This window comes from Mirounga angustirostris, unplaced genomic scaffold (assembly GCF_029215605.1).
Source record: "Mirounga angustirostris isolate CCGP_5_RB_7025 unplaced genomic scaffold, mMirAng1.0.hap1 SCAF_15, whole genome shotgun sequence".
In the NCBI taxonomy this organism is placed as follows: Eukaryota; Metazoa; Chordata; class Mammalia; order Carnivora; family Phocidae; genus Mirounga; species Mirounga angustirostris.
In genome coordinates, this window is record NW_026991723.1 from 46,030,010 (window position 1) to 46,043,836 (window position 13,827).

The 13,827-nt window shown below is 43.5% G+C and overlaps 1 protein-coding gene across 7 annotated transcripts in view; it reads left to right on the plus strand.

Annotated features, from left to right (window-relative positions):
* The first annotated feature begins 11,371 nt into the window (after window positions 1-11,371).
* The window catches only part of FOCAD (focadhesin), a 310,969-nt gene continuing 308,513 nt past the window's right edge, over window positions 11,372-13,827 (plus strand). For 2 of the 7 annotated variants that reach the window (XM_064579209.1, XM_064579206.1), the window contains exon 1: window positions 11,374-11,514. The gene's annotated coding sequence lies outside the window, so the exon portion shown is untranslated. Of the gene's footprint in view, window positions 11,515-13,827 lie in introns of all 7 variants that reach the window. The other 5 variants (XM_045882481.2, XM_064579210.1, XR_010407633.1 and 2 more) reach the window with 4 other exon arrangements.

The window sequence follows — 13,827 nt, forward strand, 5'->3', positions numbered from 1 at the left end:
TTTTTATCATGAAAGGTTATTGCACTTTGTCAAATGTTTTTTCTGTATCCGTTGGGGTGATTGTATGATTTTCATCTTTTGTTCTACTAATGTGATGTGTCACATTGAGTGATTTGCATATGTTGAACCATCCTTGTATCTCAAGGATAAATCCTGCTTGGTCAAGGTGTAAAATACTTTAATGTGCTGTCGAATTCAGTTTGATAATATTTTGTTGAGAATTTTTGCATTTATATTCATCAGGGATAGTGGTCTGCAGTTGTCTTATAATGTCTCTATTTGGCTTTGTTATAGGGTAATGTTGGCCTCATAAAATGAATTTGTTAGTGTTCCTCCTTTTTTATATTTTGGAAAGAGTTTGAGAAAAATTGGCATTAATTTTAGTTTAAATGTTTGGTAGAATTCATCAGTGAAACCATTGGTCCTGGGCTTTTCTTTTTTTGGGATGTTTTTGATAATTGATTCAACCTCCTTACTCATTATTACTGGTCTATTCAGATTTTATATTTCTTCATGATTCATTCTTGTAGGTAGTAGGAATTTTAGGAATTTTTAGGAATTTTTAAGGAATTTTTCCATTTCCTTATGTTATTCTATTTGTCGGTGTATAATTGTTGTTAGTATTCTCTAACAATCTTTTGCATTTCTGTGGTATTGATTGTAATGTCTTCTCTTTTATTTCTGATTTTGTTTGAGTTTTCTATTTTTCCTAGTCTAGCTAAAGATTTGTCAGTTTTGTTTATCTTTTTATTTTATTTTTTTTATTTACTTATTTGAGAGAGCAAGAATGAGGGAGAGAGAGTACATGAGAGGGGGGAGGGTCAGAGGGAGAAGCAGACTCCCCGCCAAGCAGGGAGCCCGATGCGGGACTCGATCCCGGGACTCCAGGATCACGACCTGAGCCGAAGGCAGTCGCTTAACCAACTGAGCCACCCAGGCGCCCTGTCTATCTTTTTAAAAATCAGTTCTTAACTTCACTAATCTTTTGTATTGCTTTTCTTCTTTTTTAAATTTCTGCTCTGTTCTTTGTTATTTTCTTCTGCTAATTTCGGGCTTAGTTTATTTTTTTCTAGTTCCTTGAGGTATAAAGTTAGGTTATTTATTTGGTACCTTTTTTTTTCTTTTAAAGATTTCATTTATTTATTCGTGAGAGACAGAGGCAGAGGGAGAAGCAGGCTCCCCGCGGAGCAGAGAGCCTGATGTGCGACTGGATCCTAGGACCCCGGGATCATGACCCGAGCCGAAGACAGACGCTTAACCGACTGAGCCACCCAGGCGCCCCCCCCCCCCTTTTTTTTAAAGATTTCATTTTTAAGTAATCTCTACACCCAAGGTGGGCTTTGAACTTGCAGCCCTGTGATCGAGTCACATGTTCTACCAACTGAGTCAGCCAGGCGCCCCCTTTATTTTTTCTTAATGTAGACCTTTACTAGAAACTTCCCTCTTGGAAATGCTTTTGCTGTATCCCCTAACTTCTGGCGTGTTGTATTTCTAGTGACCAGGACAGGCAATGGTGGTGGCTGGAGCTAGTGGTTTGCACACACTTGACCTTGAGGGTCAGCTGTAGGTGCCGGTGCGGTGGCAAAGGGCAGTTTCAAATGCAACCACAGACGTCGTGGCGGGGGCCAGGGAGGCAGCAAGGGCCTGGGCCAAGCGTTGAATCCCTGGCAGCTGTGGGGACCCCACCTGTCGGCGTGAACTGCACTGCTGGGCGCAGCGTGTGGCTGCTGGGGGGGGGGGGTGCCATAGACCCACGGCAGTGGAGTCTGCTGCTGGGGGCTGGGCTGGGGCACGCATATACTTAGATGAGGGACTAGTTGCGGGTGAACACAGTGGTGCAGGTCAGTGACCAAAGACAGGGCCCGATCTGGTCCCACAAGCAGCTGCGTGGATCCTGGCCACGTTTGTGCTCTCCACACATGCGCAGTCTTCCCCTGCTCTGTGTGTGCCCTTGAGTGGAATCTGGTGACCGCCAGTAGTGCGGTTCTCTGGCTCGGAGGGGAGGGGGGCGTGGGGGTGAGGAAGGGAGCGCGGGGAGGGGCCCAGGTGACTGGCGTCCATGTCCATGAAAACCTGCGGGGTGAAATCACGGGGAAATCTGCAGGGCTCTGCCGAGGCTGTGCGGGCTGTTGGTTTCTTCAGTGTTGGAATCTGCTGAGTTTGTCTGCAAAGTAGGTCACTTCAAACTGCAATGGATCCAGCTGCGTGGCTGCTAGTGGGAGCCCCTGCTTTTCTTCTTTCTCCCTGGCCATCTCTGGGTGTCTCTGCTTTGCTGGTCTGGGTTGAGTGAAAATGAGATGGAACATTTATGCCCTGTCCCAAAAGGCCGAGATAGCTGGTTGCTCACCCTGCTCTTCCTTTCCTGGTGGGGGGAACACTGCCTAATTGGGAGATGGCCTCTCGGCACTGAGCAATGCCAACTTGGGGGATGGGTTGATGCAGGCAAAGTGGAGCTGTCCTCCCTCTTTTCTTGCATGGTTATTGTTGGGTTTTTTGCTCTGTGTTGCTCACGTTTCTTAAGTGGACTCCAGAGCTTTCCCGGAACTGTTTTTGTTAATGGATAGCTAATTGTTGATTTTTGTCGGGGAGCAGAAGTTGGGGTCGTCCACCCTGACATTTCGGTGACATCAGTCCCCTTTCACGTCATGCTTTTAAGATGCAATGGAGTGTGGATTACTTTGTTATCCAAGTAGATGGTGAAGTATGCATTTATGGTTATGCATACTTTGCATAATCTTTTAGCACAGGTGGAGTGCTAAAAGATTATAATATACGTTAACGTTCCCAGACTCATCACACTATTCCAAACTCATAGGAAAGCAATGATAAGAAAGATGATTTAAGATGCAGTATCTCATCACAGCAGATTTTTTTTACAAAAATAAAAATGAAAAAGCTGCAGCCAAAGTAAGTTTTGGAGGAGTTCATTTGTTTGTCAGGCAAGGAAAGCTGTTTACTGACGGTGAGTTAATTAAATCATGTTTGATTGCAGCCGCGAAAGAAATGTTTCTGCAGAAAACACGCTTGTTCAAGACCATTAGCCTTTCAGCGAGAACAGCTGCTTAAAGACTTGAGGACACTGGGACCACCATCAATAGTTAATTAAAAAACGAAGTAAATGATTTTGAGTGGTTTTCCTTAGCTCTTGATGAGTTGACAGATGTTCTCAGGACTGATCAATTGTTGTTTATTCAAGGAGTCAGTACTGAGTTTCAAAGGACTGAAGAAGCAACGTCTATGAATGTTTTGCATGAAACAACTATAGGTGAGTAGATTTTCAAAGAAACTGAGAAAACCTTCATTCAGTACAACCTGAAGTGGAATCTGCTAAGATGCTTTACAGCTGGTCGTGATAAAAATATGTGTGGAGCAGAGAAGGCTTAGTTGAACACATTTATAGAGCTTGTGAAAATGTAGGTATTTAAAGCCTGTAATTTATCATTGTGCTGTTCCTCCGTGGGTAATCTGCAGAAAGTGTTTGAATTTGTACCACTTTTGAGCTAGTAGTCTCCCCGGTGAACTTCATGTACTCTTGTGGACTTAAGGACCATCAGTTCTGTGAACTTTTGTCAAAGATAGAAGCTGAATAGCCTGACTTGCCTGAACCCATAGCGATTTGATGGCTTAGCGGTGGTAAAGTTCGACTGTAGTTTTTGAACTCAGGGTTCAGCCTGAAATTTTTTGGAATGAGAACTTCCTTCAATCACTTTTATTAAACACCGAATGGCTTTGGAAATTAGCTTTAGCTGCGGACTTGATCCTCTTTCCCAATATAAAATTACAAGGCAAAGAGTACTTGTTTGTAAACGTTATACTCTGGTAAGTCATTTTAACAACAATTAATGTTGCTTGAAACGCAAGTGAGGGGCGCCTGGGTGACAGTCAGTTAAGCTTGATCCCAGGGTCCTGGGATCAAGCCCTGCATCGGGCTCCCTGCTCGGCGGAAAGCCTCCTTCTCCCTCTCCCACTCCTCCTGCTTGTGTTCCTGCTCTCACTGTGTGTCTCTCTATCAAATAAATAAATAAAAATCTAAAAAAAAAAAAAAAGTGATGTCAAGCTGTTTAATATATTTCCTATGCTGTCAAAATTTTTTAAAAAAGGGCAAATCCCCGTTCCCACAAAAATTTGCAGAGGATATACTATCTAAGTTCAAACTGCAGTTCCAATAGCATTTTTGGATCTCAGGGTAAGTGGAAAGGAATTCTCCATATTTCAAAATCCATTTAACTTTGCAATTGAGGATCTTCAATTGGAAGTGATTAATCTGCAATATAATGATATGGTAATTGGCAAGTATCAAGAGAAGAATCTAATAGGATTTTTGTAAATTACTTCCAAGTGATAAATATGCTCAATTAAAATCATATTCTCATAGGTTGATGTAAGTATTTGGCCATATCTATCTGTGAAAAGATACTTTCAAAGATGAAATGCATAAAATCTCATAGATCAGCTTTAATAGATGAACATTTGCAACTGATTTTGGTGATAGAGTACTAACTTTGAACTCCAATTTAATGAACTATTATCCCCGAGCAAAGAATTCTATTCTTATCATTAGTAGACCTGTATCAGAAATGATTGCATTCAATTATTATATTTTGGATTTCATCGATAAAAATTTTGTGGAAATTTGTTTTCTTTCTTGTTATTCAAGTTTCTAAATAGTGTCCTCAATTTTGCCTCTTGCCTCCCAAACCTAAAATATTTACTTTCTGGCTCATTACAGAAGAAATCTGTTGACCTCTGCTGTAGGTCAATCATGTTCCATCCTCTGGGACTGGAAACATTACTGAATCAAATAAAAATTGGAATTGTTTTAACATGGGAATTCCATTGAAATAATGTCTTGATATTAGCAAGGATTTGATAGTGTTACAAGGTGAATTGGGGAGACCCTGGGCCCGGAGGCCTCAACCCAGCCTGTCCCAAAGATGTTGCCAAAGGTTCTGGGTCTCATCACAAGAAAGAATTGAAGGACACACAACACAGTGGACAAGCGACACAAGCAAGAAAGTTTATTAAAGTGAAAGTATACTCTGAAGATGGGAAACCGGGTGGGTGGGAGAAAGAGAAGGGGAGGGGAGCGAGAATACATGAGGGAGTGCGTGTCCACAGAGCCTGAGTGCATGTGAGCTTGTGCTGTGCCCTGGAGTTTGGGTTTCTATCTTTTATTGATAGTTGTTAACATGGGGGTGGAATATTAATTACCTGGGGGGTGGCGATTCTTGGAAGTAGGGTTTTGTGCCTTTTCCTCTTTGGTTGGTTGGGTTTCTGGCCTACTTTGTCAGCCATCTTGGGCCTGTTGAGTTTGATCTGGCTTCCTCTGACTTTTTCAAGAGCTGGCCATGACTTCCTCTTTGTGGGCCTCCAGCTATCCTGATAGAACCTTACTAACAGCCTACTCTAACAATAGTGTCTGACGAGGAAGAAAAGTGATTGGTGACAGTCAGTAGAGATACACGGTCACATTATCCCTATCGTCCCAGCCGACATGGAGCAAACCCCCAGGCATGTGAATGAGGCCATCCTAGACCAGCCAAGCTGCCAGCTGACTGCAGACATATAAGCAGTTTCAGAAGGGACCAGCAAAGCCAGCCTATATCAAAACTGCCTTGGCAACCTACACAATTCTGAGAAGAAATAGATGCCTGTGATTTTTAAGCCCCTAAGTTCTGGAGTGGTTTGTTACACAGCAGAAGCTGACTGTTATGGGTGATCGAGGTAAATGTGTGGGGTATCTTCTTTTTGCCTCTTCATTGTTCCCCAGAAGACTGACCTGTATGAGCTGTGTGAGCTTCCCTTGCTTCAGAAGGAGGAATGAGAATGATAAAGGTTATGGTATAAATTCCTGGGCTCTCTCCCTGTTGGGTCACTGTGGACCAGCTGTGTTCCTTGACCAATGGTCCCAGTTCCTGTCAGGAAGTCTCTATGTACACAGCCTTCTCCATGTTTGGTAACTCCTCCTCCCCTTGCCCTTTGAGGTACAGGGGTGGTTTTGGGGGGCCCCCATATTACTGAGTCTCCCTTGTCATCCCTTTATTTCCTGACCACACCTTTGTTTATAGGCCCTTATTGAACTCTCTTCCAAGGACCCGCTTTGATAGAGTGGGCCTTACCCAGAAGGTAACATCTTGGCCGACTTGAGTGACCCAAGGGAATGAGTCAGGAAGGTATGTAGAAGCGCCGCCATTCTCAGCAGCAAAGGGGCAGGGTAATTGGAGTAAAACGAGCCGTTGAGGAATGTGGAGGGCAAGGTCAAAGACCGAACTGGTTTTGTGCGTGCATATGGAAGGACATGGTGCAGGAGAGGCAAATCGTGTAGGGGCTTCTTGGCCTTTGTAAGGACTTTGGCTTCTGTTCTGAAAGAAATGGGAAGCTATTAGAGCCATATACTCACATCTAATTAAATCCAATAAGATTACTTTCTGTTAATGTGTCGACAGCGGAGCTGTTCTGAATTCCTCCTCCCATCTCGCGCCTGCTGATGAATGCGTGGGTGTGTTAAGCTAGCCCAGCATGCTGGGGCCTGAGTTCAAGGCTTTGTGTTTCTCCTGATGCTGTGGGTGACGTGACCTTCCCTTACAGTACAGGATTCGAACTACCGTGTCTCTCTTTGTTAGCATATTCTTTTCAGTTCAGTTAATGATTTGGGAGTGGGCACATTTTTCTTACTCTCTTTCTTTTGTTGTTGTTAAAGTCAATAGGCCCTTCTATACTGACTTCAAAAAGTGTACTTATCTAAAGGGTCTGGTACAATAGAAAACTAACTGCCTAACTGCTATAGGGGCAAAAATACACGAAGCTTAACAGAGAACTGCTGTCTGCCTGCTTACCTCTTAAAGACAGTGGTTTGCCTGGAATACTGAAAAGGCAAAGAGTTCATTTGCATTTACATCTTAAGCCTTTCCAGAAAATAATATACAGATTTAAAGCCTGTCTTAATCCTTCAATTGAAAATTCCATCTGTCCTGGGTGTTTCGGTATTAAATCTAGATCAACCTCTGTGGGTACGTGGTGAATGAAGTTGATTCTTCTCCCTTTGCTCCCATGAGGGTCCTCCCTCTCTCTGCCCTTTCTCAGAAAAATCTCCCCAGCCTGACTCTCCATGAAATACTTGCAAAGGGCTCCAAAAATTCCTCTCAGATGTGGATGTGCCCTACTCAATCAAGCAGACCTTCTTAGGTCTTACCTCAATCAAAGTGTAACCGCAAGCAGTAGCTGTATTCCCGCAGGCCCCATTTTTTGCTTTCAGCTCAGAAGGCAACCAATCGACTTAGCTAATCTGATTAATTAAGCAGGCAGGAGCCTTTTCCTCCTGGCTAACAACATAGCTGGTTGCCTATCGGAACCAGTGCTAATCTTGGTTGTCTAACCTTGACCCTGATTTCTTTTTTTTTCTTTAAGTTTGTTATTATCACTTAAGAAAAATTCTAGCCCTGAACACAAAATGGGCTGTTTCTGTGGGTACCCAGGAGAAAGAGGACTGGACTCTGTTCCTCTGGAATCTTAGTTTCCCTCTCTGTAAATTAACAGGGTTAAACTAAATCAGTAAAACATCAAAAAATTTTGAGAACCAACATAGGGCTTTAAGATCATTAAAAAGCCCCCAGACCCCCAACGATTATCATCTATTCATTATTTCATACAAGAGAGAACATTTTTAACGTTACCACCACCACCAAAGCATAATTTCAGAAAAAGGACAATTCTTTTCTTCTTCTTTTTTCTTTTTTTATTATGGTATTTTAATCACCATACATTACATCGTTAGTTTTTGATGTAGTGTTCCATGATTCATTGTTTGTGTATAACACCCAGTGCTCCATTCAATATGTGCCCTCCTTAAAACCCATCACCAGGCCAACCCATCCCCCCACCCCCCAAAAGGACAATTCTTTAAATTGAATACATTTATTTTTATAAACATTCAATACACGTCCTTATTTATCTGTTTTTCATTTCAGCACTTGTCAGTGAAAACTTTGTCATAGACTAGGTGCTTTTGAGACCTTTTCTAGTTCTAAAAATCTGTACCTCTAAAATAATACCTCTAGTCTTGTCCAAATAAATCTGACTTGGCCTCCAGGATGAGCTGGCTTCTGGATATCTTCAAATCTCTCATATCTAGCACAATGCCTGGGATAGATGAAATAATTTAAAGTTTGAAATGATCCCTGCTGAACTATAGTCATGGATATATACTCCTTATGAAAGGAGTATATCCTAGAAGTAGGGTACAGTATATCCCAGAAGGAGGTGAGGTGTACTTCCAGCCTCGTCTAAGATTTGTAGCAAGCAGTCAGGTTAGTCCTAGGCTCTAGGATTAACAACCTAAGTCTTTCATTCCTGCCCCAAATTTGAATCTGAATTTTTCTTTCTTTTTTTTTTTTTTTAAAGATTTTATTTATCCATTTGACAGAGAGAGAGAGAGAGACAGCACAAGGAGGGGGAGTGGCAGACTCCCCGCTGAGCAGGGAGCCCGACGTGGGCCTCAATCCCAGGACCCTGAGGTCATGACCTGAGCCAAAGGCACTTAACTGACTGAGCCACCCAGGTGCCCCAAATCTGAATTTTCAAAAGTGAAAAATCAAAGGGCACCTGGCTGGCTCAGTTGGTAGAGTATGCAACTCTTCATCTTGGGTTTGTGAGTTTAAGCCCCATGTTGGGCATAGAGCTTATTTAAAAAAAAAAAAAAAAGATGAAAAATCAGACTAACCATCACTCTTTAAAAGGGCATTTCCCCATGTACTCCTAAAGGCCACCCTTTCCATAACAGAGGCAGTAAATTTATTTGAGAGCCAGGGTGCCTGGATTCAAATTTTGGTTTTGCCACTAACTAGGTGCATGTGCTTGGTCAAGATGCCCCCATTCTGTGCCTAAGATTCCTTATTTATAAAATGTGGGTAAAAACTGTCAACTTCATAAATTGTTCTGTGGATTAAATGAGTTGATATACTTAGAACAGTGCTATTCACAGTTAAGTGCTCAATTATAATTTTGACTAATGTGTCTCAAGAAACATGGAAATAGAAGAACTTTTTAGTTTTACTTATTTTGAAAGATTTTTATTTATGAGAGAGAGTGTGCGTGCATGAGTGGGGGAAGGGGCAGAGGGGAAAGGAGAAGGAGAAGCAGACTCCCCGCTAGTGTGGAGCCCGACTTGGTGCTCAATCCCAGAACCCTGAGATCATGACCTGAGCAATTCAGGCATTTAACCCACTGAGCCACACAGGCGCCCTTTAAGGTTTTTTAAAAGTAATTTCTACACCCAATATTGGGGTTGAACTCATGACCCTGAGATCAAGAGTTGCAGCCTCTTCCTATGGAGCCAGCCAGGTGCCCCCAAGGGAATGGAAGAATTTTTTTTTTAAAAAGGATTAAAATGGGGATGGCTGGCGGCTCAGTTGGTTAAGCATCTGCCTTCAGTTCAGGTCATGATCCCAGAGTCCTGGGATCGAATCCCACATCAGGCTCCCTGCTCAGTGGGGAGCCGGCTTCTTCCTCTGCCTACCACTCTCATGCTTGCTCAGTCTCTCTCTCTGACAAATAAATAAAATCTTTAAGGAAAAAAAAAAGAATTAAAATGATCCTAAAAGAAGTGCTGATGCATTTAGAATTATTAACACTGAAGTGGACTATCATCTGTGAAAATAAATTAAGGAAAGCCTCACTATAGTGGACTTGGGATACTTGAAGGGGGAGGCTGGTAGGAAAAGCCATACCCCTCAATGTCAATTACAGACCCAACAGAAGAATCTTCAACAGGAAAGAATCATCAGTTACAGACCCCAATAGAGGAAGATGTCTCTTACATCTCCCACAAGAAATTGACTACCTCTGAAACTCAGCCAAGGAGAAACCAACATCACCCAGCACTCTTGCTTTTCTCCAATGGATTTTCATTCAAAACAACCTCTCCCAACGTCATTCTTCTCCATAAAAAAAATATTCCTCTTTTTTGTTTGTTGGACTTGCCTATGGTTTTGCTGTAGCTTGCTTGTCCTGGATTACCATTCTCTGCTATTCCTGTTTAAACCTATTTTTTTGCTGGTAAAATAACTGGCAGTTTATTTTTAAGGTTAACACATCAAATTCCATAAAATCAAGAAGGCAATTATAAACCTTATAAAACTACTTTCTCTCAAAGGATAACAGAGACTGAATATATAAATAGGTTCAAAATTAATGAAATTAATTTTGAATTAAAATTAAAATTAATGAATGAATGCATAATAGGTTATTGAGAGAACTGAAATGGCCTATGGCATATAATTACTTTTCTAAAGTGGAATATAGGGAACCAAATCCTTCCTACAAATGAGAAGTAGAACTCTTGTCAGCACATTAAAATGACTTTGGAAACTTAAGAGTACCAATGCCAAGGACTCAAAGCAGAGCTACTAAATTGAGAATCTCTAGAGATGGGGCCCAGGTACTGGTATTTTTTAAAAAGCTCCCCACTTCTATATATACCTACTTCTAAAGATATACCAGAGTTTGGAGACGGCTGGATAAGTCAGGTTCTTTAGAGCAACTTGTCTTAACTCTTGTATATAATTTTTCCACGACTAGAATTCCATTCCTTCATTATTTTCTCATTCTCCTCCCCCCCCCCCCCCCCGCCTTCTGCTGTCTCCTTTAGCTTCTGTTCTACTGTGCCTGGTACTTTACAACCTTCCTATGAAAATGAGCGTTCATGCATAGGTGGACACGCAGTAAGTATTAGACAAAATAATAATAACAATGATGTGTGCCTGCTCTCCCCAGATTAACTGAGCAGACATACCAGGCTGTAACGTCCTGTAGGACTACCCAACAGGTGGATGTAACAGTGTAGCATTGAGAGCTGCAGTGTTCTGTGTTGGCCAAGGAAGTAAAAATACGAAGCAGCAGCTACAAGGGAAGAACGAAGTGACAGGTCGGCTGTCTGATTTTCTGAATCCTTAATGTTATCGGGACTATTTTTTCTGGGAAACAAAATCTCCAAACACCAAGAAGCTGCTTTGCATCGCCAAAAGCTGCATAAGGGCAGGCTGCCAACAGGACTACCCAAGCACGCTGCAGTGGCATCTCCAAGCAAGTCCCTTTAATCTGCTGTCTCCTGGGCTAATCCCCACTGCGGTGCAACTGGACAACCCCCACCTGCGCGCGCCGCCCTTCCTGCCCTAGGCCCCCGCAGAGACGCACTCAGCCGCGCACGCCACCCTCCAGCCGCGCACGCCACCCTCCAGCCGCGCACGCCACCCTCCAGCCGCGCACGCCACCCTCCAGCCGCGCACGCCACCCTCCAGCCGCGCACGCCACCCTCCAGCCGCAGTGCGCGGCCTTGGCCTTGGCGGTGCGTGCGCGAAAGCGTAGAGGGGCGAGCCGAAGCCGGGGGAGGCGGGGCATAGACTCACAGTCTGCAGTCCATTGGTTCTCTCCCCGTAGTCCCCGCCCCCAAGCGTTCGAGACGGTGGGGCGGGCCACGTCAGGCAGCCGGCGCGGGGCTCCGCTCGTAGCAGAAGGGAGGTAAGCGATGCGGGGTGGCGGGCGGCGAGCTGCGGGCTGCTGCCCCCTGCTCAGAGGCCGCGGCCTCGCGCTCCACTGTGGCGTGCCTCAGCTTGGCGTGGAGGGCGGCTGAGGCCCTGCGGGCCTGGGGCTGTGCTGGGAAATGGGGAAGGGGAGCATGTGGCGGCAGGGCCGCGCCGGGGCGTGGGTGGCCCGTAAGGGGACAGGTCTTGCTCTTTGCCCTCGTCCTGTCCTGTCTGGGCTCAGAACTCCAGCAGGACAAGGCCTGCTGCGTAGGAGAGCTCCGCGATGCCTGGGCGGGGCCGGCCCCGGTGCCTGCGGTGGGGCTCAGCGGGATCTTGACTCGGAAACCTCCGCGCGATCCTTGCAGACTTACCTGCAGCAGGTTGCAGTTCCTCCACTCTTCCCTGACCGGTTCCCTAGTTAAAGGCAGTGCAGGGGATTCCGGGCCGGTTCCTGGTTGGCTGGGGGGACAGTCTTATTATTACCAGTGACTCATTCAGATCCTGTCCACTTCAATGCAAAGGCTTATGGGTGAGCAGGGCCTGTTTTCAGACTTCTTGATTCTCTGGCTCTGTCCAACCTTGCGGGAATTACCTGAAAAAATAGCATATATGTGTGGATGTATGTTTTGAAATGCCTGCAACAGCTATGCGGAGATTTGCAGAGACTTGGCTGTTGTGTTACACATAGGAGTTGTGTGTTGCACCATGAGTTTTAATTTCATCTGTGGCATCGTCATGATCCTCAGTTCAGCTCCTCAAATTGGAGCTTCTAAAATCAATGAAGTCATCCTATCAAGTATCATGCAGTCATTCATTCATCCATTCAACAAACTTTTTGGTTGAATTCCTTGATGGTCAGGGTCTTATGTCAGAAACTAAAATGGGCATTCCCTGCCTTTTCTCTCATTTTATCTGCAAGTTTTATTGTCTAGATTTGAGATGTAATTTTGTTATTGTTTTTGATGGTTCAATTTCAGGTTCCAGATTTAGGTACAGAAGCTTATATAGAGCTATTCTGAGACCTCATGCGGTTTTTCTTACTTTCTCCTCCAGTAAACTTCAGACCATGATGTTTAATCCTGCTAACTGTACTATGGAAGACCCTAGGTCTCAGGTGCCTATCTGTAAAGTGAGGGGATAGAAGTATTCCGTAATTTTTATTTTTTTAATTTATTTTTTATTTTTATTTTATTTTAAAGATTTTATTTATTCATGAGAGACAGAGAGAGAGAGAGAGAGAGAGGCAGAGGGAGAAGCAGGCTCCCAAGGAGCAGGAAGCCTGATGCGGGACTCGATCCCAGGACCCTGAGATCATGACCTGAGCCGAAGGCAGACGCTTAACCATCTGAGCCACCCAGGCGCCCAGTATTCAATAATTTTTAGATATTCAAGGAGAGGAGGGGCAATTGGCATGTGTTAACAGTTAACTGAACTGTGTTAACAGTTGAGAAGTGACCATTTTAAAAACACAATGTATATTATGATTATATGCTTTAATCTTTCTGAATCTGTCCACATTACTTTTTGACTGGCAAGCAAGTGCATATTTACAATTTTGATTCACATTCAGTTCCTGCATACAAAGCACTATGACTCATCTAAATTTGGAAATGTAATAATCAGAAGCTTTTTAATGTTATGTTTAAAGGTATGATATAAAAACAATTAGCGGTGCTTGGGTGGCTCAGTTGGTTAAGTGTCCCACCCAGGATTTGGCTCAGGCTCAGGTCACTGTGCTCCACGGGGAGTCTGCTTGAGATTCTCTCCGCCTCTCTGCCCCTCCCCCCCATGTGTGCTTGTGCTCTCTCACTCTCTCTAAAATAAATAAATCTTTAAAAAATTGTATAAGATGCAATTTTCAAAGTAATTTCAGTTGCAGTGGTAGATTAGTGGTAGCTAAAAACTCTGCTTTGGTTATCTTGCTTACTTGGTTAAATGTTAGGTAGTTATCATCACCTGGCTAATACCTATCAATATCATGTATACGTTAGCATTTATTTTATCAAGCTAAAAATTACTGGATTTCAGTTGATTGCTACTTCCACTTGAGAATTGATAACCATAAATAATAAGTGGCTCTTCCACTTGAGAATTGATAACCATAAATAAATCAATAGCTTGAGAATGAAAATGCCCATAGAGATATAACAATAGCTTTTCTTTTCTTTTTTTTTTTTTAGGATTTTATTTATGTGAGAGAGAGTCAGCAGGAGCGGGGGAGGGGCAATGAGAGAGCGAGAAGCAGACTAGCTGCTGAGCATGGGCTCAATCCCAAAAGCCTGAGATCAGGACCTGAGCTGAAGTCAGA